Source organism: Ursus arctos, unplaced genomic scaffold (genome assembly GCF_023065955.2).
Source record: "Ursus arctos isolate Adak ecotype North America unplaced genomic scaffold, UrsArc2.0 scaffold_13, whole genome shotgun sequence".
Classification (NCBI taxonomy): Eukaryota; Metazoa; Chordata; class Mammalia; order Carnivora; family Ursidae; genus Ursus; species Ursus arctos.
In genome coordinates this window covers 69,729,448-69,753,517 of record NW_026622797.1, presented here as the reverse complement: position 1 = coordinate 69,753,517, position 24,070 = coordinate 69,729,448, and the positions used below count along the sequence as shown (strand labels likewise).

The 24,070-nt window shown below is 39.3% G+C and overlaps 1 non-coding gene across 1 annotated transcript; it reads right to left on the bottom strand.

The window, feature by feature from the left end:
* Positions 1 to 7,918: 7,918 nt before the first annotated feature.
* Positions 7,919 to 8,052, bottom strand: LOC113264856 (U4 spliceosomal RNA). Its single transcript, XR_003319845.1, has one exon. It is a non-coding gene; the product is annotated as a U4 spliceosomal RNA (small nuclear RNA).
* Positions 8,053 to 24,070: the final 16,018 nt, after the last annotated feature.

Here is a 24,070-nt window from a genome sequence, read left to right as displayed (position 1 = left end):
TGTCTGGTAGAAAACAGGATGCCTTCTAGAATAAGCTGAAGTAGTGCTGCTCAAACTATCAATTTTAACAGGCCAGTGTTGCTTTTTTCTAATTTACTTTTGGTTTCTTTCCGGAGGCTATGAGAAGAATATTCTTCCCTCGCAGTTCATGCATTTTTGTTTGTTTTTTGTTTTTATTGATTGAGATATAACTGACATACAATGTGTAAATTTAGGATGTACAATTTAAGGTTTGATACATTTATATATTGCAATATTTTTTCAATTTAACTTCAGTTTAGCCAACATATAGTACATGCTTAGTTTCAGATGTAGTATTCAATAATTTATCAGTTGCGTATAACACCCAGTTCTCATGATATCACATGCCCTCCTTAATGCCTACCGTGGCTTTAGTTAACACCTCTATCACATCACATAATTACATTTTCTTTTAATGAGAACAATTAGGATGCCTGGGATACACAAGAGGAAATTATTCACTCTTCTGGGGTGCTTCCTTGAAAGCAGCAAGCAGGGAGACCCCTTTCAGGGGACAAAGGAGCAGGCTAGCACCATTTCCCTCCCCTGCCTCTCAGCATAATCCAGTTTCAGTAAACAACACAGTGCCAACACTGGCTGCCTAAATTGCTTACACCAAGACTTGCCCCCCAGTGCTCTGCTGGTACTGATTTTCTTGGGTAAGTGCGCCTAAGGACCAGCCCATCTGTCCCCTTCCCCAGAAGACTAGCACAAACCGCTCATGCACCACGTCTACCACTGTGGAAAACACGAAGGAATTTCCTTAGAAATAGAACTACACTACAATCCAATAATGGCACTACTAGGTATTTACCCAAAGGATACAAAAATAATGGTTTTTTTCATCAGAAGATGGCAGAGGAGTAGAAGACCCCTTTTTCAGCCGGTCCCCTGAGTCGAGTTGGATAGGTACCAGACCATCCTGAACATCCACGGAATCAGCCTGAGAGGCAGGAAGATACATCGGGATCTTTACAAATGAACATCTCCAGCACTGAGTATTGAGGTACAAAGCGGGGAGCCGTGAAACCATACACAGATATCGGAAGATAAATGGAAGGGGGAGGGAGCTGCAGCGTTCGGGCACCAGGAAGCGGTAGCCACCTGCACGGGGGAGTGGGTGGACTTGCGGACTGGCACCCTCGAGAGAGCCGACTGAGACCGTGAGCCAGGGAACGTGGGAGACCAGACTGAAAACTGGAGCTCCGGTGCGTTCATTGGAACCAAACTGAAACTTGGAGCTCCGGATTGTGCGGGGCAGCTGGAGGCTGACATGTTAGAAACACAAACGACAGAGACACGCAGGCCCTGGAAGTGAGGGCTGGGATGCAGGGTGTGGGGCGCACATCCTGGGATGCTGCAGGGTTGAGCAGCACCAACAGAAACAGAGTTAAACTGGCCAGAACATCAGTGGAGAACAGTCCAAGATCCCTCTGTTCTGAGACAGAGGCTGAGATTCGGCCACTGCTGCTCTGACTCTCAGAAGAGGCAGAGCAAACCACCAGGGAAAGCCACCAGAGAACAAATGCCTGAAAATACCAGCTCACAGTGTGCCCATCCCGATCACCCCTCGCAGGGGACACGGAGATTCTACCCAAAAGGGTTGCCTGAGTATTGGCGCGGCAGGCCCCTCCCCCAGAAGGCAGGCTGAAAAGTCAACAAGCCTACATCCCTAAGATCCCTATAAAACAAATGCACACTGCCTGGGCCCCGGTCAATAATTTGGGCTCTGGACAACCCCGCAACCTCTCCTCATCAGAATGACGAGAAGGAGAAGTCCCCCCCCAGCAAAGAAAAGACAATGAGTCTGTGGCATCTGCCACAGAACTAATGGATACGGATATAACCAAATTATCAGAAATGGAATTCAGAGTAACAATGGTAAAGATGATGAGTAGACTTGAAAAAAATATTAACAAAAATGTTAATGAGAATATAGAATCTCTAAGGGTGGAAATGAGAGCGAATCTGGCAGAAATTAAAAATTCTATGAGCCAAATGCAGTCAAAACTAGAGGCTATGACAGTCAGGGTGAATGAGGCAGAAGACATATCAGCGACTTGGAGAATGGGTTAGTAGAAGAAAAAACGAAAATAGGATCTGGACTTAAAAAAATCCATGCTCAAGAATGTAGGTTACGGGAGATTACTGACTCAATGAAACGTTCCAATGTCAGAATCATCAGCATCCCCAAGGGGGTGGAGAAAAACAGAGGTCTAGAAGAGATACTTGAGCAAATTGTAGCTGAAAACATCCCTAATCTAGCAAGGGAAACAAACATTCATGTCCAAGAGGCAGAGAGGACCCCTCCCAAGCTCAACCACAACAAACCTATACCACGTCACGTCATAGTGCATTTCGCAAATATTAGATCCAAGGATACAGTATTGAAAGCGGCCAGGGCAAAGAAATTTCTCATGTACCAAGGCAAAGGTATCAGAATTACGTCAGACCTGTCTACACAGACCTGGAATGAGAGAAAGGATTGGGGGGGGGGGACATTTTTAAAGCTCTTTCAGACAAAAACATGCAGCCAAGGATCCTTTATCCAGCAAGGCTGTCATTCAGAATTGCTGGAGAAATAAAGAACTTCCAGAATCACCAGTCATTAACCAATTTTGTAACCACAAAAGCAGCCCTACAGGTGATATTAAGGAGGGTTCTATAAAAGTCAAAAGGCCCCAAGAGTGATACAGAACAGAAAATCACAATCTATAGAAACAAAGACTTTACTGGCAACATGGCATCATTAAAATCATATCTCTCAATAATCACTCTCAATGTAAATGGCTTAATGCTCCCATAATATGACACAGGGTTGCAGATTGGATAAAAATACATGACCCATCCATTTGCTGTCTACAAGAGACTCATTTTGAACCCAAAGATACATTTGGACTGAAAATAAAGGGATGGAATACCATCTTTCATGCCAATGTACCTCAAAAGAAAGCTGGGGTAGCAATTCTCAAATCAAACAGATTGGATTTTAAACTACAGACTATAGTTAGAGACACAGAAGGGCACTATATTATTCTTAAAGGATGTATCCAACAAGTGGATATGACAATTATAAATATCTATGCCCCCAACAGGGAAGCAACAAGATACACAGGCCAACTATTAACCAAAATAGAGACATATATAAAAAAATACGTTAATAGTAGGGGACCTCAACACTCCACTATCAGAAATAGACAGAGCAGGGGGCGCCTGGGTGGCACAGTGGTTAAGCGTCTGCCTTCGGCTCAGGGCGTGATCCCGGCGTTCTGGGATCGAGCCCCACATCAGGCTCTTCCGCTATGAGCCTGCTTCTTCCTCTCCCACTCCCCCTGCTTGTGTTCCCTCTCTCGCTGGCTGTCTCTCTCTCTGTTGAATAAATAAATAAAATAAAATCTTTAAAAAAAAAAAAAAAGAAAAGAAATAGACAGAGCATCCATGCAGAAAACTGACAAAGATACAAGAGCTTTGAATGCCAAACATGATGAGTTGGACCTCATAGGTATATATAGAACACTACACCCCAAAACCAAAGAATACTCATTCTATTCTAATGCCCATGGAACATTCTCAAGAATAGACCATGTTCTGGGACACAAACCAGGTCTCAACAGGTACAAAAAGACTGAAATTATTCCTTGCATATTCTCAGACCACAATGCTTTGCAATTGGAACTCAACCACAAGGAAAAATTTGGAAGAAACTCAAACACTTGGAGACTAAGAACCATCCTGATAAGGAATGATTCGATGAAACAGGAAATCAAAAATCGATTTAAACAATTTATGGAGACCAACGATGATGAAAACACAACAGTCAAAAACCTATGGGATACTGCAAAGGCAGTCCTAAGGGGGAAATACATAGCCATCCAAGCCTCACTCAAAAGAATAGAAAAATCTAAAATGCAGTTTTTATATTCTAATCTCAAGAAGCTGGAGCAGCAACAGAGGAACAGGCCTAATCCATGCACAAGGAAGCAGTTTACCAAGATTAGAGCAGAAATCAATGAATTAGAAACCAGGAGTACAGTAGAGCAGATCAACAGAACTAGAAGCTGGTTCTTTGAAAGAATCAATAAAACTGAAAGACCACTGACAAGACTTATCCAAAAGAATAGAGAAAGGACCCAAATTAATAAAATTATGAATGATAAAGGAGAGGTCACAACCAACACTAATGAAATTGGTAGGATTATTAGAAACTTTTGTCAACAGCTTTATGCCAATAAATTAAACAAACTGGAAGAGATGGAGGACTTCCTCGAAACCTATAAACTACCAAGACTGAAACAGGAAGAAATTGATTTTTTAAACAGGCCAATTAATTATGATGAGACTGAAACAGTGATAAACAACCTTACAAAAAACAAAACTTCAGGACCGGATGGTTTTCCTGGCGAATACTACCAAACATTCAAAGAAGAAATAATACCTATTCTCCTAAAGCTATTTCAAAAAATACAAACAGAAGGAAAGCTACCAAACTCATTCTTTGAGGCCAATATTACCTTGATCCCCAAACCAGGCAAAGACCCCAACAAAAAGGCGAATTGCAGACTGATTTCCCTAATGAATATGGACACCAAAATCCTCAACAAGATCCTGGCTAATAGAATCTAACTGTACATTAAAAGGATTATCCATCATGACCAAGTGGGATTCATCCCTGCATTGCAAGGGTGGTTCAACATTCGCAAATCAATCAATATCATAGATTTTATCCAGAAAGAAAAATTCAGAAATCATATGATTATCTCAATAGATGAAGAAAAAACATTTGACAAAATACAGCATCCTTTCCTGATTAAAACCCTTCAGAGTGTAGGGATAGAGGGTACATTCCTCAATCTCATAAAAACCATCTATGAAAAGCCTACAGCAAATATCATTCTCAATGGGGCAAAGCTGTAAGCCTTTCCCTTAAGATCAGGTACACCACAGGGATGCCCAATCTTGCCATTATTATTCAACATAGTAATAGAAGTCCTTGCAACAGCAATCAGACAACAAAAAGGGACAAAAGGTATCCAATTTGGCAAAGAAAAAGTCAAACTGTCTCTCTTCGCAGATGACATGATACTCTATATTGAAAACCCAAAAGAATCCACTCCCAAACTATTAGAAGTTATGGAGCAATTCCGTAATGTGGTGGGATACTAAATCAATGCTCAGAAATCAGTTGCATTTCTATACACGAATAATGAGACTGAAGAAAGAGAAATTAGGGAATCCATCCCATTTACAATAGCACCAAAGACCATACATTACCTTGGAATTAACTTAACCAGAGACGTAAAGGACCTATATTCTAGAAACTATAAATGACTCTTGAAAGACATTGAGGAAGACACAAAAAGATGGAAAAATATTCCATGCTCATGGATCGGAAGAATTAACACAGTTAAAATATCCATGCCACCCAGAGCAATCTACACTTTCAATGCTATCCTGATCAAAATACCAATGACATTGTTCAAAGAACTGGAACTAATAGTCCTTAAATTTGTATGGAACCAGAAAAGGCCCCGAATCACCAAGTAACTGCTGAAAAGTAAAAACAAAGCCAGGGGCATCAAAATGCCAGATTTCTAGCTGTACTACAAAGCTGTGATCACAAAGACAGCATGGTACTGGCACAAAAACAGACACGTAGACCAATGGAACAGAATAGAGAGCCCAGAAATGGACCCTCGGCTCTTTGGGCAACTAATCTTTGATAAAGCAGGAAAAAACATCCGGTGGAAAAAAGACAGTCTCTTCAATAAATGGTGCTAGGGAAATTGGACAGCTACATGCAAAAGAATGAAACTTGACCACTCCCTCACCCCATACACAAAGATAAACTCCAAACGGATGAAAGACTTCGATGTGAGACACGAATCCATCAAAATCCTAGAGGAGAACATAGGCAGAAACTTCTACAACATTGGCCAAAGCAACCTTTTTCATGACACATCTCCAAAGGCAAGAGAAACAAAAGATAAAATGAACTTGTGGGACTTCATCAAGATAAAAAGCTTCTGCACAGCCAAGGAAACAGTCAAAAAAACTGAGGCAGCCCACGGAATTGGAGAATATATTTACAAATGATACTACAGATAAAAGACTGGTATCCAAGATCTACAAAGAACTTCTCAAACTCAATACGTGAGAAACAAATAAACAAATCATTAAATGGGCAGAAGATATGAACAGACACTTTTCCAATGAAGACATACAAATGGCTAACAGACACATGAAAAAATGTTCAAAATCATTAGCCATCAAGGAAATTCAAATCAAAACCACACTGAGATACCACCTTATGCCAGTTAGAATGGCAAAAATGGACAAGGCAAGAGACAACAACTGTTGGAGAGGATGTGGAGAAAGGGGATCCCTCCTACATTGTTGGTGGGAATGCAAGTTGGTACAGCCACTCTGGAAAACAGTGTGGAGGTCCCTTAAAAAGTTAAAAATTGAGCTACCCCATGATCCAGCCATTGCACTACTGGGTATTTACCCCAAAGATAGAGACGTAGTGAAGAGAAGGGCCATATGCACCAATGTTCATAGCATCATTGTTCACAATAGCTAAATCGTGGAAGGAACCAAGATGCCCTTCAACAGATGACTGGTTTAAGAAGTTGTGTTCCATATATACAATGGAATATTACTCAGCTATCAGAAAGAACGATTTCTCAACATTTGCTGCAACATGGACCGCACTGGAGGAGATAATGTTAAGTTAAATAAGTCAAGCAGAGAAAGACAATTATCATATGATTTCTCTCATCTATGGAACATAAGAACTAGGAAGATTGGTAGGAGAAGAAAGGGATAAAGAAAGGGGGTAGTCAGAAGGGGGAATGAAGCATGAGAGACTATAGATTCTAAGAAACAAACTGAGGGCTTCAGAGGGGAGGGCGGTGGGGGAATTGGATAGACCGGTGATGGGTAGTAAGGAGGGCACGTATTGCATGGTGCACTGGTTGTTATACGCAACTAATGAATCATCGAACTTTACATCAAAAACCAGTGATGTACTGTATAGTACTAACATAATATAATTAAAAAAATTAAAAAGTAATGATTCTTAGGGATACATGCACACCGATTTTTATAACAGCATTATCAACAATAGTCAAATTATGGAAAGAGCCCACATGTCCATTGACTGATGAATGGATAAATAATATGTGGTATATACGTACACTGTAATAGTACTCAGCCATAAGAAGAATGAAATCTTGCCATTTGTAATGATGTGGATGGAGCTAGAGAGTATTAAGCTAAGTGAAATAGGTCAGTCAGAGAAAGACAAATAAGGTATGATTTCACTCATATGTGGTATTTGAGGAACAAAACAAATGAGCAAAAGGAAAAAAAAAAAAACCACAGAGAGAGAGAGGTAAACCAAGAAACAGACTCTTAACTATAGAGAACAATCTGATGGTCACCGGAGGGGAGGTGGGTGGGGAGATGCGTGGGAGGATGTGTTACACAGGTAATGGGAATTAAGGAGTGCTCTTGTTATGATGAGCACTGGGTGTTTTAAGTGGTGAGTCACTAAATTCTATACCTGAAGCTAATATTACACTGTGATGTTAACTAACTGGAATTTCAGTAAAAATTTGGAGGAAAAAAAACTAATGCATGCTTCAGTGTCCTGAAATAGGTGTTTAAGAATATTCATAACAGTATTATTAGTTATATCCCAAAGTAGGAAGTGCTCCAAATGGCCATTAGTAGAAAGGATAAATAAATTAGAATATTATTACACAGAATAGTATATAGTAAAGAAAAAGAAGAAACCACTACTACATACAATGTCATGAATGAATTTCACAAATGTAATGTTGTTGTTTTAAAGTTCATTTATTTACTTATCTCTACACCCAATATGGGGCTCAAATCCATGACTGGGAGATCAAGAGTCACATGTTCCCCCATCTGAGCCAGCCATGCATTCTGGGAAAAGTTTTCAATTAGCAATAATCACACCTTAGATAAACTTCGTTGGCTGTGATACTGGCACTGTGCAATGCTACAAATGTAACATTGTTGAAAAGAAATCAGATGTTAAAGAATATATACCATGTGATTCTATTTAAATAATGTTTGAAACAGGGAAATTTATTATATTTGATGTCATATAGTTGGTTACATCTAGAAGGAGAGAAGAATGATTGGCATGGGGTACAAGGAAAGACTTCTGAGGTGCTAGTAACATTTCATTTTTTAACCTGTGTGGTGGCTGTGTTAACTTTGTGAAAATTCTTCAGGTTGTGTGGTTTTAATTTGAGTACGTTTCTTTATGGAAATCTTTCTTTAATAAGAAGTTTATTTAAAAAATACATATATATGTATATATTTGGTTTTGCCTTTTTTGATCTTGAAGTGGAATCAAACTGCACATATTCTTAAATGATTTTTTTTCATTTAATGTTTTTATTCTGGAATTATACATTATATATTTATTTTATATGTTTATATATGCAACTAGAGTTAGATCATTAGATCTCTGTATGATCATTATCGTGTTTGAGGAAAATCGCTCCTGCTGTTATTTGGGAAACAGATCTGAGAGGGAAAAACCAGCAACAAGGAAACATGTTAGAAGATGACTGCCAAAATTTTGAAGAAATTAGGGTGACCTAAGGCAGTGGGAAGAACAATGACAATGGGTCCTGAAGTTTAAGAAATGTTCTTGTAGCATTCCCATAAGAGCTGGTAAACTAATGGGATATTGGAGGTAGTAAAAAATAAAAGTTCTAAGGTAATTTCCATGCTTTTTACATGAATGATAGGCTGGTATTCCAACCCTAGCTACACATTAGAATCACTTAGAGGGCTTTTTAAACATAATAAGAATGTGCTTTCCCCTTCAATAAAAACCAATTAAATTATAATATTTGACAATAGGGCCCATGCTTTGGTACTTTTTCAAGATTCCAGGCAATTTCAGTCTATGGCTTGGCTGAGAAATTTTGCACTAGATTTTAAATCACTTATGAACTGGGAACATCTAATTTGTTACTGAGTTTCAGAACCTGGCAAATGTTTGATATTCAGTGTATGTTTAACAGAATTAATAGATGAGTGAAGGAATATAGGAAAGAGGAACAAGTTCTGGGCAGAACAGTTTCTGTACATTTTGAATTTGAGATGCTGTGATACATCCCTGAGGTGACATGAGGTGGACATACAAGGGCTTGTGGCTCTAACTCCAGAGAAAACTTAGGGTTGAAATGTAAACTTAGGAAACATGGCAAAATGGCTGGGGTTTGAGCCACGGGAGTAGATATAAACATGGCTCCAGATGACTACAGAGTTTGAGAAACAAAAGGAAGAATATTCATCTAGAGGAACAGATGAATGAATAATCCAGCCCCTCAGTTGATGGCCCATAATCTTGGTCCAGGAATTGCATTGTTTATACTTCTTCCTCTACTCCCCTCCCTCTAAGGGCTAGGACCCCAGTTCCTACTCACAGACAGTCTAGATGTAGCTTCCTACTGCCTGACTTGGAGTCCTTTGACTTTCTGTACCTCAGAGTCCCAGTGGTTGCCTTACTCCCATGATTGTGTCTAATTCCAATTCCCTGGCTTTCTAAGTCTTTGGTGTTTAGCTGCAGCTATTTTGTTGTTGTTGACTCATAATATATAACATGATGGTTATAATGGAGAGAAAGAGTTTTGAGGCTTTTAAAGCTCTATAATTTTTTTTTTTTTTACAAATACGCATATGTCTTCTTTTCGGTAAAAATTTGGTTAATGAAAACCTTATTTAGATAATTTTAATATTGCAATTGTCATTAAAACTGTAAATGTGTATATTTTATTATCTTTGAGAGTTAAAGGGTGAAAACATTCCACTTATACATAAGAATATTACCAATTTCAAGTGTGTTCACTAGTTTTTTGCTCCATCACAAATATTTCTTTATTTATAGTCTGAAATAATCACCACTAGCTGGGTGCAAACAGCTTCCTGTTTATGCCATTAAAAATAATGGTGCATGAAAACGTTTCAAATTTAAATATTATAAGGTTTAGTTGTTAAGTTTATGTCAAGGGACCAGACATAGTGAATTCTTACATATAAATTGGTCTGATTATGTCAGAAAATATTTCTAGGCAACAGTTCATCTTATTAATATGTAATCAAGAAACAACATTTGTTAGCTCCTCGGTATTTTGTTTTGGTGATCATTGCATTAAAAAATTACGTTATTTTTGTTTGATCTTGAAAGTTCGCCAAATAAATAGTTTGAGTTAATAATTAATTTGTCGAACACTTGCTATGTTGTGAATATTGAGATAAACAGTCCATGTTTTTAAGAATAGTATGCTGTATCAGTCAGGGTTCCATTAGAAAAGCAGAATCAATAGGACACACACACATCTATCTATATGTGTATATCTATCTATATCTACTTCTATTTATATAGTAAGGGATATATTATAGATTTTTGACCTTACGCAATTACAGGAGCTAAACAGTCCTTGGAGGCTATTTCTCCTATATCTAAAGCTACATCCTGGAGATAGCAGCAGTCAAACAGTCATTTGGGAAGGGCAGATGGATGTGAAGTGGGGGAAGCAAGGAACAGATGAACTATAACCCACAAAGATGAACTGGAACTCATCAGTGTCTCTCTGTCTTTATGCCTAGATGGCAGGGTGTCTTGCAAGTGAAGTTGGGGCTCTGTCATAGGGCTTCACAAGCTCCTGACCCAGGAGTCAGAGAAGCTGAAGAAGGAGCCAGCAGGTGGTGTGGCAGCTGGTGGCCTCACTGCTGCTCTGCACCACCCAGAGGAGCCTACAGATAAGCAGCACTGAGTGTGAGATGCAGCTGCGTCTCATTCCTGCACTGAGATGGCTGCTGTTCTGTCGCCACATTTCAAATCTTGCCTAATGCCTCTTGCAGCCCAGACCAACCCAGAACTATGCAGGGAAGGGAATTCTGGAAAATGTAGTTTCAGTCTAGCTAAGTTGACATGCGGTAGATACACACGCTTTTCCGTATTTCAGTCGTTGGACACTGACAGCGACCTTGTGAAGAAGTTAGGAAATACATATTCATGTTACTGATGAGAGAGGACATCAAACCTCTGGAAAAGTCATGTGACTGCCAAGGCCCCAGGTAATGGGAGGAGGGTGGAAGCAAGGGCAGTGTGCTGGGCCCTCCTAACTCTCCCACTGCCTGCAGAGACTGGTGCCACCCCCAAAGATTATAATGTTCCCTACTGGCATTTATGCAGACTGATGCATTATTTTTCCAATCTTACTTATATGACATTCATATCGAAATCATTGGGCCTTTTGAATAAATCCGGGCGGACTAGATAAGTAATTGTACTCAATGAGGAGAACACTAACAACAGTTTCAAAAGAACGGATTTAAATTTTAAAACAATGGATTTTGCTCTCCTTGATTCTCTTTTCCTCTTCTCTTAGATTTTCTTCTTTAATAGTTGCAAGGACAACTATTTCAGGAATGATTTGTATTACTTGAGTGGACTGCTCTCTGGATGGTATTGTGTGACTTCATTCCATTGGTGCTGACTCATTCCATTGCAGCTGGATAATGTGCTATTACTTCAAAAGGTCAAAGTCTCAAATTTCTCTGAAGATTACATTGTGGGTAGAAGCAAAAAAGGAGGGGTTTCCAGTAGTGGGTGTATTTAACAAGTTAATCCTCGGTAATTGAGAGCTAAAGACATACAGGTAGTCTAATAAGAATTCATTTTCATGGTTGAAAAATGGTAACATCCAGAGCATAAATTCTTGTACCTGTGAGTTAGGTTTAATTTGGTATCAGCTAATGATCTTCTGCGGAGGGTTAAATAAAAATCACTTAGCTTCTTTTTATCTCTGCTTCTTTTTATATAAAATGAGACTAATCTTTTCCCTACCACTTCCTACACAGACATAAGCTGAAAATTAATAGTTAGCAATATAACTGTTTGGATGAGACAACAAGCTACAGCTCTGTAAATGCAATCTTATATTCAATCTTGGTTTCCAATCAGGATTTCTGATTCTGATGAAGATAAGTCCTCAATGCACTGAAAATCAACTGCTCTCTCATCTCTAGCAATCTCACATACTGCAACCCACTTCAAATCACTTTCTTTTTAGCTTTATAATCAATAACTCATGAAAAAAAAGCAGTATGTTAAATGATACTCTTTCTCAAGTTTCTAAAAATACATTAGCATTTTGGCTTGTCATATGTCTAATTCATCCTACTGGAACTCTGCTTTGTAGAAAATTTCTAGGGCAGTGCCTAAAACATGGAGTATTTTATAAATACTAGTTTCCTTTTCTCTCCATCAGCCTGGGAAATATTACTGTGTAGCCAAGTTTTTCAATTGAATCTTCATTTATTCTAGGTAGAATCATATACTTTCTTTTTGGGTTGGAAGCATCATATTGTTAAAAGTAAACTTTATCCTTATTTCATAATTAAAAACTAATCAACATTTATTTTTATTTTTATTTTTGGGATAGATTTGGGGAACCAATACATTTAGTTGTGGGCAAGAGAAACCAAGGAAGAGAAGTCCTCTATTTATGCTGCACCCCTTGGGGCTATATTTTCAAAGAGTTGGGTTCTCTTATTCTAATGCCACGGAAAATATGATTAGGGAGTTTGTTCTGGATCCAATATTTTATTTTATTTTTTTTAAGATTTTATTTATTTATGTGACAGAGAGACAGCCAGCGAGAGAGGGAACACAGCAGGGGGAGTGGGAGAGGAAGAAGCAGGCTCACAGCGGAAGAGCCTGATGTGGGACTCGATCCCGGATCGCCAGGATCACGCCCTGAGCCGAAGGCAGACGCTTTAACGACTGCGCTACCCAGGCGCCCCAAGGATCCAATATTTTAGAGACAAAGTATCCATGCTTGCTGTGTCCCTAGTTTAGTAGATACATCTAGCCCTCGGTGTCAAGGGTACAGTAGTTGCATTAAAGGTACTAAAAATGTGCTTATATGTTCCTTCTCAGTGTGTAGATGCCAAGCCAGACACTTCACTAGCTCCCTAATGACCAATTATACCATCTGGAGAAACAACCCAACTTTTCCACACTTTTGCTTCTCATCTGGACAAAAAAAACTTTTCTTCTTAAGGAAAGGAAAAAAAGAAAGCTAGAGCATCAGCAGTCTGAATGTGTCGGGGGCTTGTAGCATTAAAATAAATAGAAAATCCAGGTCAGAGTTGGGGGAAAGATAATGATAGGTTAATTCTTAGACATGTTAGTTTCTGGCCTCATGATCAATTAGTAGTGGAAAGACATTAGGAATCAAACAATTCTATCATCCAACTCTTTTTAAAACCTCTTTCACATCTGGTAGAAATCGCAGAACTAAAGACAGTCTAAAGAAGTCAACAAAACTGGTCAAGGATTCAGTGACACTTAGGGAAGGGAGTGTGGCCAGGCAGAGGAAAGGTGTTTTCCAGATACCACTGTATTTGAGCTTCAGGCCATAAGTGGACCTTTGAGAGATACATGTTGAGGGACAAAAGGACAACTATAGATAGCAAAGATTTCAGAGGCAGAAAGAAATGGCTTCCTACTTTTGCATCATAGTTGGACAAAAAGAGTTGGAAGAGACATTTGGGCAGAGGAAATAGGGCTAGGGTTGGTGATGTGGCAAACAGGTATCTTTTAGTTTCTTCTACCTCTAGGTTTCTTTGATTCTCTTATTTTCCAACTGAACACTGGGTCTGACTCCAAAATTTAAAAAATTTTTATTATTTTCCCAATCCTGTCACTCAATCAGCTCTCCTCTTCTCAATTTTTTAAATGAATACCATGAGGCCCGGGCTTTTTTCCTCTTGTCTTTAGTAATATCCCTAGCATCTAGTGGAATAACACATACAAAACACCTCACAAATGTCTACTGATTCTATTTCATGCCGTCAGCAATCTCCCTTCCACAAAGATAAGAGGTAGTCTTTGATGTATGTCATGGACTCATACCTTCCTGTACATTGCTGCTTCCTTCCCACTACCCTACCCTGGATTCAGATACCTTCACTCTCTCACCCTTGGATTATTGTAATTGCTTTTTAGCTATTTTTCTCCCTTCTGATCTTTTCTAGCCAATTGATGTTTCATTGCCTTATTAATTTTTCTTTTTTCTTTTTTTGGTTTCAAGTTTTTATCTCAATTCCAGTTAACATATAGTGTAATATTAGTTTCAGGTGTAAAATTTAGTGATTCATCACTTACATCCAACACTCAGTGCTCATCACAACAAGTGCCCTCCTTAATCCCCATCACTCATTTAACCCATCCCCCCCAAGTCCCCTCCAACAACCCTCAGTACGTTCTCTATAGTTAAGAGTCTGTTTTATGGTTTGCCTCTCTCTCTTGTTTTCCCCCTATGTTCATTTGTTTTGTTCCTTAAATCCCACATTTGAGTGAAATCATATGGTATTTGTCTTTCTCTGACTTATTTCATTTAGCATAATACACTTTAGCTCCCTCCACGTCATTGCAAATCGCAAGATTAGTTTTTTTAAATCACAATTTTAATCATAATACTTTTCTGCACAAAGAATGACTCTTCATCACTTGTCTCTTATCATTTATACTGCTCTAAAGACTTAATTGGCCTTATTTCCCTCATTTATAAAACTGGGGAACTGAGCAAGATAATCTACAAAAATCCCATTCTACATTCATACCTACATGATTTTATTTCACTTTATAATTTTTCAGAAGGAGGTGGTTTGGGGCTTTTGAAAGTATGTGGTTGATCATCTTGAGTGAGAGAATTGAGACACATAGTCTGATGTACTTCTCTTTGAAAATGTGTGGGTCATTGAAGAATAAGAGAACAGATACACAAGCATCTGTGTCTTTGAGTTGTTGGTCCCTGCCAAAGAACACAGGAAATTACCCAGGGCAGGTGGTGGTCCTACAGAGATAATAGCAGATGGCACTAATAGGCATGTGTGTCCTAACAAGCATCTGAGGAAAACCAGTCTACTTCGGTCTATAGCTGAGAAAGTCAACAAGATGCAGTTGGCCACCATATAATAAACAAAGCATATAATTTGAGTGTTGTATTATAATTTTGGATAGTTATCATTTATATATCTTATAAACAGGGAGTTTATATCTTATAAACAGGGAGTAAGTAGACTTCACCCATCTCTGCGGTGCTTTTTTAAGTTAAAGAAAAACACACAAGAGAATGTGAAGTAGGCGAAGTTTTCTGTAATGCATATGTGAAGTAAGTCTGATAGAGCTGTTCTGAGGTACCACATAGCTTTTGGCAAAGGAGGGGAACACAGAGAAATTCAGAATCAAAAGGACGTTTTGTAGTTTATCCTGAAATATTACCCACTCCAGTTTGGGAAATATGAATGGCTACTCTTTAAGTTTCTATGTTACAGTGGTCCTCAAATCTTTGTGGCCCATCTTCAGGCTCCTAAAACTAACTATATCTGGGGAACTGGGGTTCAGGGACCATACGTGACTGGTGTCCACGTGGCAGCACTTTATTTACACAAATTTCTTTCCCTAGAATCCTCAGCATGAAGCATCTCTTTCAGCCCCACTAGACTTCTGACTAGACCCTTGGTTTCTCTAAACCTAGAAGACAGACTGAATGTAAAGATGGTTTAGTGAGAGAACCATGGGACAAAGAATCAGGAAAAAATCTCTCAGACCTGTCAGGAGTCCAAACATCAACTATTAACTAGCATTATGATCTTGAGCAAGTCAATTATTTCTCATAAGTCTCGAGTTCCTCATTTGTCAAATGTGGACATGAAGTCAAAAAGCCACAGATCTTGAGGGTTAAATGATTAATGTACAGGCAAATTCTTTATATATTTTAAAGTAGTACATGGCTCTGAGGTGTTATCCTACCTTTTATTATTCTCTGAGTTCATGTATTTCTCCAGGGAAGAGACTGTGTCTTCTCATTTTGTCCCCCCGACACCTCTGTCATTCTCCAGACACTGTGAGGCAGAGAGCAGAGATGAACAACTAACTGTCAAGCACATCCAGATGGGTATCTAAAATCGAAGTTGTGTGTCCCTTCCTCTTTTCATTTCATACATGCTTACTTCAGTCATTTGCCAAAACTGACTACTGGAAAATCTTATTTCGAGAGCATTTGGCTAATTAGAAATTCTTTGAAGGTAGGACTTTTCAGCTGTAAGGAAACTTAGAAAAGACAGACTTTCTGATGTGGGATTTAGGGCAGATTCACAGCAGATAATGCTCTTTTGATGGGAAACTTAAGATATTTTATTTGGTCACTTGTATACAGCTGCTCAGGATATGTTTTTCTCTAGGGGCAAACACAGCTGAAGAAATAAATCTTCAGAAAATAGCTGGGTGACAAAAACTTCTGAGATTATGTCCCTCTTTTCTCCTTAATAATTGAATTACATTGTATAATTTGCCATGTTTGTATAGTTTATTTTCTAACTCTCTTACATTTTTAACTGTACAACACATTGTTGACTATAAATTCAATGTACAGCATATCTGCAGAGTTTATTCTTTTTGTTTAACTGAAACTTTATGCCTGTTGATTGGTAACTCCTCATTTCCCACCCCTCACCTCAGTTCCTTGCAACCACCATTCTATTCTTTGATTTTATGAATTTAACTATTTTAGAAACCTAATGTAAGTGAAATCATGCAGCATTTGTCTTTCTGTGTCTGGCTTATTTCACTTAGCACAATGTCTTCTGGCTTCATCCATGTTGTCACATTTGCAGAATTTCCTTCTTTTTAAAAGCAGAATAATATTCCATTATGTGTGTGCCACATTTTTTTAATCCATTTATCCATCAGTGGATACTTAGGTTGTTCTCACATCTTGGCTATTGTGAGTAATGCTACAATGAACATAGAACTGTGCATAACTCTTCAAAATCTTGATTTCAATTCTTTTGGATAAATACATAGAAGTGGCATTGCTCAATCATATGGTATTTCCATTTTTAATATTTTAAGAAACTCCCATGCTGTTTTTCATAGAGGCTGCACCATTTTAAATTCTCACCAACAGTTGTACACTGTGTTTTAATGGCTGTTATGTTCCCCTGGTTCAGAGATGCTTTCTCCTTGACTAATCACCTTCCAATAGGAGACACCAGAAGGTGCCTCTACATGTGTTTATAACTTCATGCTTATCAGTTTTTTTTTTTCCTTTTGCAGCGGTAGACTCAGCTAGAAGTGCAAAATACAGAGAAAAATCTTTAGCAAGAATGGAATAATTCCCTTTTCGGAGTCTCTGACCAAATTTGCTTAATATTAATTAAGATTGGATGGTCATACAATTTTAAAAGACAAAGATAGTTAAGAGCTCTGAATGTAGGAAATCTGATTTTATACTTTCATAAACACAATGGTAGATAGTCAATTTTTGCAGAGGAAAGAAACACTTATAATTGTAACTATCTAGCACCCTTTGCCAGGTACTAATATTTCTATACCTTCTGTGTCCATTAACTCAACTCATTAACCCTCTCAACATCCTTTAAGGTAGGTACAATAATGATCTATATTCTATAGAAGTTGATTAATGCAGAAGGGAAGAAGCACATCCATGTCACATAGATGGTAAATGGCAAAACTAGACTTTTCACCAAGGCCTGTCTCCACAGACAGTGCTCAGAACCACCGCTCTGTCTCATTTGTAACAGGTAAGTAGATCTGCTGTAAAGGCAGAGGGCCTCTCAGATCCCACTACCTAGGGTAACTAATGAGTCCTTTGCAGACTCATACCCATGTGGTAACTGAGTTAATCCTGAGGAGGGCAAGAAGCCCAATAGTAATTCAGCTGCAGAAGGTGGATCTGGGATTATTTGTGCTGGCACCGACCCAGTGTGCCTGGAGTAAGTCCTGAGTGTCCCCTACCATCAGTTGAAATCTTAGCTTTCCCCAGTTTTTGCTCTGCTGGCTCTGGCTATTATATGAGGCTTTAACTCATTCTCTGACCCACATCTTATATCCCTGAAACTGGGACTTTTCTAAATTCCAACCAGCTTCTCTGCAGCTCTGGGTTTGTCCTGGCTTTTACAAGGCATCTCAGGAGAGAAGGAGAGAAAGCCAGATCTTCCTCTCAATGCCCTCAGCCATCGACTGGGATTCTGCTATGAATACCTGAGAATTTAGAGCATCAGCGTTTGCTCTCACAACTCACCATTTCCATCTGGCTGAATGGATTGATCAATTAACTTGCTCTGACAATAACTAACAGATGAATGCCATTATAGGAGCCCCTCCTATAACTGAGGGTAGATTTTCCAGTCCACTGACTTCCTATTCCCAGTTTCCCTCTTTCTTATCCACTTTTGTCACAGCATGCCTCATGCCCTGGCCTGCTTGGATTAGGATATAATTCCCTTTATGCAGATCTCTGTGGCATAGCTATTGAGCTCTGTGGAGCTACTCAAATTCCATCACCTCCACTACCAGGACCAGCCTGGGGAGACTGTGAAGCCAGTGGTCTTTGATGCCTCCTGAGCTATTTTAGAAGCTTACCTTGCCCTGAATCCTGATGCTCTCACATTTCCCAGGTACTATCACTCTCTCAACTCTTTCCTTACCTCTTCTTCCTCATATTTTAAGGCCCAGCTGGTGATGTTAGTGACAATGGATTACTCAGAGAAACCATTCAGAGCCAAGGCATTTGGCAGGTTACTAAGGACTCTCAGTGGCTAAAGCAGCAACAAAAGTATTTTTAAAGTTGGAAAAAAAACCAAACCAAATGTTTGCAAGTGTAACAAATGTTAACAATATTCCTTTACAATTGTAATATATCTTATAACTTTCAAAGCTGTTTCCTATGTAGTCTGGTTGATTGCAAAAATAGACACAAATTCTTTGATGCTCTTCTTATCAAACTCTTTCCTTGAGTTTGTTCTTAACCATGTAACTTTCATTAGTCAATGGGACATTTCCGAACATGGTATAAACAGAGGCTTAAAAAACATATGTGCAGGGGTGCCTGGGTGGCTCAGTCGTTAAGCGTCTGCCTTCGGCTCAGGGCGTGATCCTGGCATTCTGGGATCAAGCCCCACATCAGGCTCCTCTGCTGGGAGGCTGCTTCTTCCTCTCCCACTCCCCCTGCTTGTCCCTCTCTCACTGGCTGTCTCTCTCACTGGCTGTCTCTGTGTCAAATAAATAAATAAAATCTTAAAAAAACAAAAAAAACAAAAAAACATGTGCACTGGGACTTCAGTGCTTTTTGGAACCCTGAGATCACCCAGTGAAGAAGCCCAGATTGGCCTCCAGGAGAATGAGAGACACCTAGAGCAGAGATGAAGAGCCTCAGCTGAGCCCCTAGATAAGTATTCTGCTATCTGCCAGACATGTGAGTAAAGCCATCCTGGACCTCCTAGCCCCAGCCAAGACACTAGCAGTTTTTAGAGACAAACTGTATGAGCCCAGATTGGAAAAACCATCCAGCCAACTTGCAGAATCATGGAAGAGTTACAATTATTATTTAAGCCACTAAGCTTTGGCATGGTCTGTTATGTACAAATAGCTGACTGATGAATACATGTTATCTCATTCGGCCTCATGATTGCCCCATGGTTATGACAAGTTAAGCGACCTAAGATGCTTAACTTGTAAGTGGCAGAGCCACAACCAGGTCCTGGGTAGGCTCTCAACGCCTCTGCCAGTGCACTGTCCACTGCACCCGGCTGCCTCTCCATCTGCCAGAGGCATACCTGATGAGATCATATGGAAGAATGCAAAAAGACTTAGATGTAATCTGTACTACTTTCTTAATCCACACTGGAGGAATCAGAGGCTCAGGAGGGTTTGCCTTAGTTCTCAAAGCTCAGAAGGTACATAGCAAACACCTTTCTCACTCACCTTCTCATGCCCTCTCCACTTCATGAAGCTCTGTGCTCTGGCTGCAGGCCCCAGAAAATTCAATATCTTAAAGTTAGATGGTGACAGTAAGGTAGTGTGGTGGTGGGGACAGCATTTCAGGCCTTTGACAAGCACATGTATGTCTTTGTGTGTCTGGCCCAGGATTCTGCTTTTAGAACTCTTGAATAATGATACTTGGCTAGCTGCCTCTCTCTCTGCCTCAAGTTAACTGTTAGTGATACCTCTTCTTAGAGACCAGGTGGCCTCCAGAAGGACATTACTGGTAGTTTTCTGCCATTGTTTAGTAGCAATTCTGCTAGAAGCCTGGTGTGAAGGAAACACTGGAAAAGAGCTGCCTTTAACCCAGAAAAGGAAGAGGAAATAGACCCTGGTTTTAGACAAGTCACCGCAGTTACATAAAGAATAACAGAACTTAATTCTGTTTTGGCCTCTTTAGCAAAGAGCTGCCACTGCCACAGCTCGATTTCTTCTCATCCTCATAAAGCCCTTTTGTTACCAATCTGTGTGTATTCAAACAGCCATCCACCAACTTTTGGGGTACGAGTGAAACACCTTAATCTTGCCCCCCTTGCCCCAAGCCTAAACAAATTCCTGAAAATGAGGTCAAGGATCAGGGGCAGGGCTTATAGTGGGAGTACCATTAAAAACCAGTATTTTCAAAACAAACAAACAAACAAACCAAAAAACCCTCCAGCATTTTCTCCTAGCATCGATTTGCTGACCTTCCCTCTGAGGTGTAATATTTTAGGTATATTGTTTCTATTCTATAAAATATCTTTCTTTAGATAATTGCTCATATGAAGGTTCATATGCAGACAAATAGGATATGCAGAGTTTGCTGTACAGTCCATGAAGATTTTGCATACTTGTAATGAGGAGAAGGCAAAAGATTGCTGGTGTTCAGGAAAGGAAGAGGTATACTTGCTTCTTTTCTCTTATCAAATCACAACCCGCCCCCTTCTTGTTATTCCATTTCCTGACTTTGAATTCTTACATTTATAAAGTTATACTAACTGGAGAAATGTCATTGCTACTTATATATCAAATACATATGTGTGTGTGTGTATACACATATATATTTTAATTTCTATTACATGGAAAAGGGGAAAATGTACTTGAATCTTTGTGTTTTTTTTCTAGGGTATTTCTTTTGTGGTACCCCTTTCTGAGTCCTAGATGCCTTCTCTGTGTATCAGAAGCATAGCAAGAGGGAGAAGGGTAAAGAGAATTCCTATGGGCATGGCCCTGGGGATCCAGGCAGCAGGAGAAATGGCTCCTTTCCTGCTGCCCCAGAGGGTGGAGAGAGAAAGTGATGGTGATGGCCTGACTGTTTAGCTCCAAAGCAGCCTTTAAATCATTTGGTTGTAAGAGGTGAATTCATTTAAATAATATAGGTTACTTAAATAATTTAAAAACACTAATAAAAAAGCAACATTATACACTTCTTAGACAAGACACCACTAATTTGGCTAAATATTAAATGAAGTGAGCTGACAGCCCTGTGGAAAATTCAGATGCCTGCTTTTATCCAAATTGTCTATAAGTGCACAATAGCTCTCATTGTCATATTAGGAAAATTGGGGAGAGAAAATAGGTCCAATTTCCTATTCTTGTCACCACGTTTCTCAGAATCCTTGGGTAGCTTCTCAGTTTTACTCTAGATATCAGATGAAGACTTCTGGCCAGGGCCTTCAAAATTGTGGCTTGCCTTTCTTGTCTTCCCTCATCTTTCAGCACCCCAGCAGGGGCGCCCTTCTATAGCACAAACAACTTCCCTGTAGCATCCTGAGGCCAGGTTTTCCAATCTCTCTATTGACTGGGTGTACCCTCTGGCCAGGTGCTCAAACAACCCCAGAGTTTTTACCCAGGTGCCTTGCATGCACTGGAGTCTCTTGATTTCTCAGCATGTCTACTCCTACTCAGGATCAGGTTAGTATTCTGGAAAGATCATCCTGATGAGGGTTTTGTAAATGGAAGGCTGGGTAGGAAGTGACAGAGCAGAGGGTTATCAGTAGGGGAAATACAAGCAGTTGGGGTGGAAAGGAGTGCTAGGAATTACTTCTCTACCTATTGGGAAGTTAGAGGGCCAATGACTTAGAACCCAGTTCAATATAAAAAGTGAAAGAGAACAGGGGATATGTTTACTTGATTCTATGCATTTTCATTTACTCATATCAACAATTAATTATCCAGATGGATTAATGGAAACATTTCATCTTTTTACTATGGTCACCTTTAATGATAACTTAAAGAGTATGTATATACACTTATGTGTATGTGTATATGTGTATATATAGGAAAGTGATCTCTGGTTACCAGAATTTCACTTTTAGAAGCACAAGTGTTTGGATCATGTTTAGCTACTTAAATGAAGATATAGTCTTCCAATAAAAATGAAAATTACTTGCAGATTATAATTTTCTTCTCCTTAAGTAATACAAGCCTATGTTGCCAGGGTTAGGACAGCAAATGTTGTTACCCCCAAGGCACAGGTGAAGACCCACTATAGTGAAGGAAAAGGGAGAAAGCCTTCTGCCCATGGAGAAGAACAAGAAATCTTCCTGGTCTCAGACTTAGAGGATAGGTTCACTGAAAAAGCCCCACCACGACCACGCCCCACCCCAAGATCAAGGTCAGAGTCTGAGGTTGACCCAAGACAGCAGAGATTTCCCACCTTCCATCCCTCACCCCACCAGGCCAACTAGCACCAAGAAGTAACAGACAACTGCAGACTGTCTTTAGAGAAGGGACAAGAATATGGAGAAAGACCCTCTCAGAGGCGTAGGTGTACAAGCAATGCCTAAAGCTGAGGGTGGAGCAAAAACATTGATAAAATTCTCTGGCATCCCCAGCCTAAACATAAAGTCACACAAGAGAAATTTGAAGCAGTACAGTAGAAGTAACTCTAGTAACAGCAATACCAAGTTCAACTCCTGACAAGATTGACTCAACCACACATGCTATTAATGGGCTAGCAGAGGAAGAGGCGTGACCATTTCCAGGCATGAATTTGATTTACCTCAGTCTCATGAAATGCTTTGTTAGCTGCTGTAGGATTTTGGCTCTTACTTTCACTATGGTGAGAAACCTTTGGAGGGCTTTCAATATCATGAGTTTTAAAGGGTTATGTCTGGATTCTGAACTGATTGCAGACAAAGGAGGGAAGGGTGAAAACAGAAGGCCAGTTTGGAGGCTCTTATAGTCATCCAGGTGAGAGATATCTTGCAATTTCTTGTAGTAGCAGTGGAGGTGGTGAGACAAGCTCAGTTTCTGGATCTATTTTGAAGATAGAGCCAGTAGGATTTGATAATGGATTGAAGGGTAAAGGAGAAAAAGAAATGGGAACAATAACTCCAAGATTTGTGCCCTGAGCAGCTGGAGGAGTGTGTTGACAATGAATACACTAGGGAATATTGAAGGAGGAACAGATGGGGAAAGTATAAGCGGGGGTTTGGGTTTGGCCATGTTGAACATGAGATGCCTTTTAGACATCACAATGAAACTAATGTGTAGACGGATGAAGATATGAGCCTGGTTCAGGAGAGACATCAGGCAGGGGATTAAATTTGGAAAGTGTCAGTAATTACATGGTGTTTGAAGCAGTGAGACTAGATGACATTATCAAGGAGTGTTAGTAGAGAAGAGAAAAAGCTCAAGGACTGAGCCCTGGGGGTCTGCAACATTCAGAAGTACTAGAAGTGAGGAGAAACCAGCAAAGGAGGTTGAGAAAAAATAGTCAGTGAGGTGGGAAGAAACCATGAGAACAATGTCCTCCTAGCCAGTGAATAATGCTTCAAAAAGGGAGTGATCATCTATATTAAATGCTGCTGATAGAGAAAGATGAGGACTGAAATTATATTTTATGGTTTTAGTTCTTTATGATATCAGGGTAATATTTTTTCCAGATTGTTGGTTCTAAAAAAATTTGAAGATATTTTTGACATAGAAAAGGTATCAATTTTATGTAATAAGTTCCATTGAATATTTTCTAATTTTTGATTTTTAACTTGGGCCAACTTTTTTCATATAGAAATTAGAAATTATATTTTATTCTAGTTTTTATAGTTTATTATATTTCAATCTTTGTAGTTTTAATTCCAACATCAAAGAGATACATCATGAATTAATTAACAATTTGCCTGATGTTGAAAATTTATATTTCAAATTTTTGTTGAT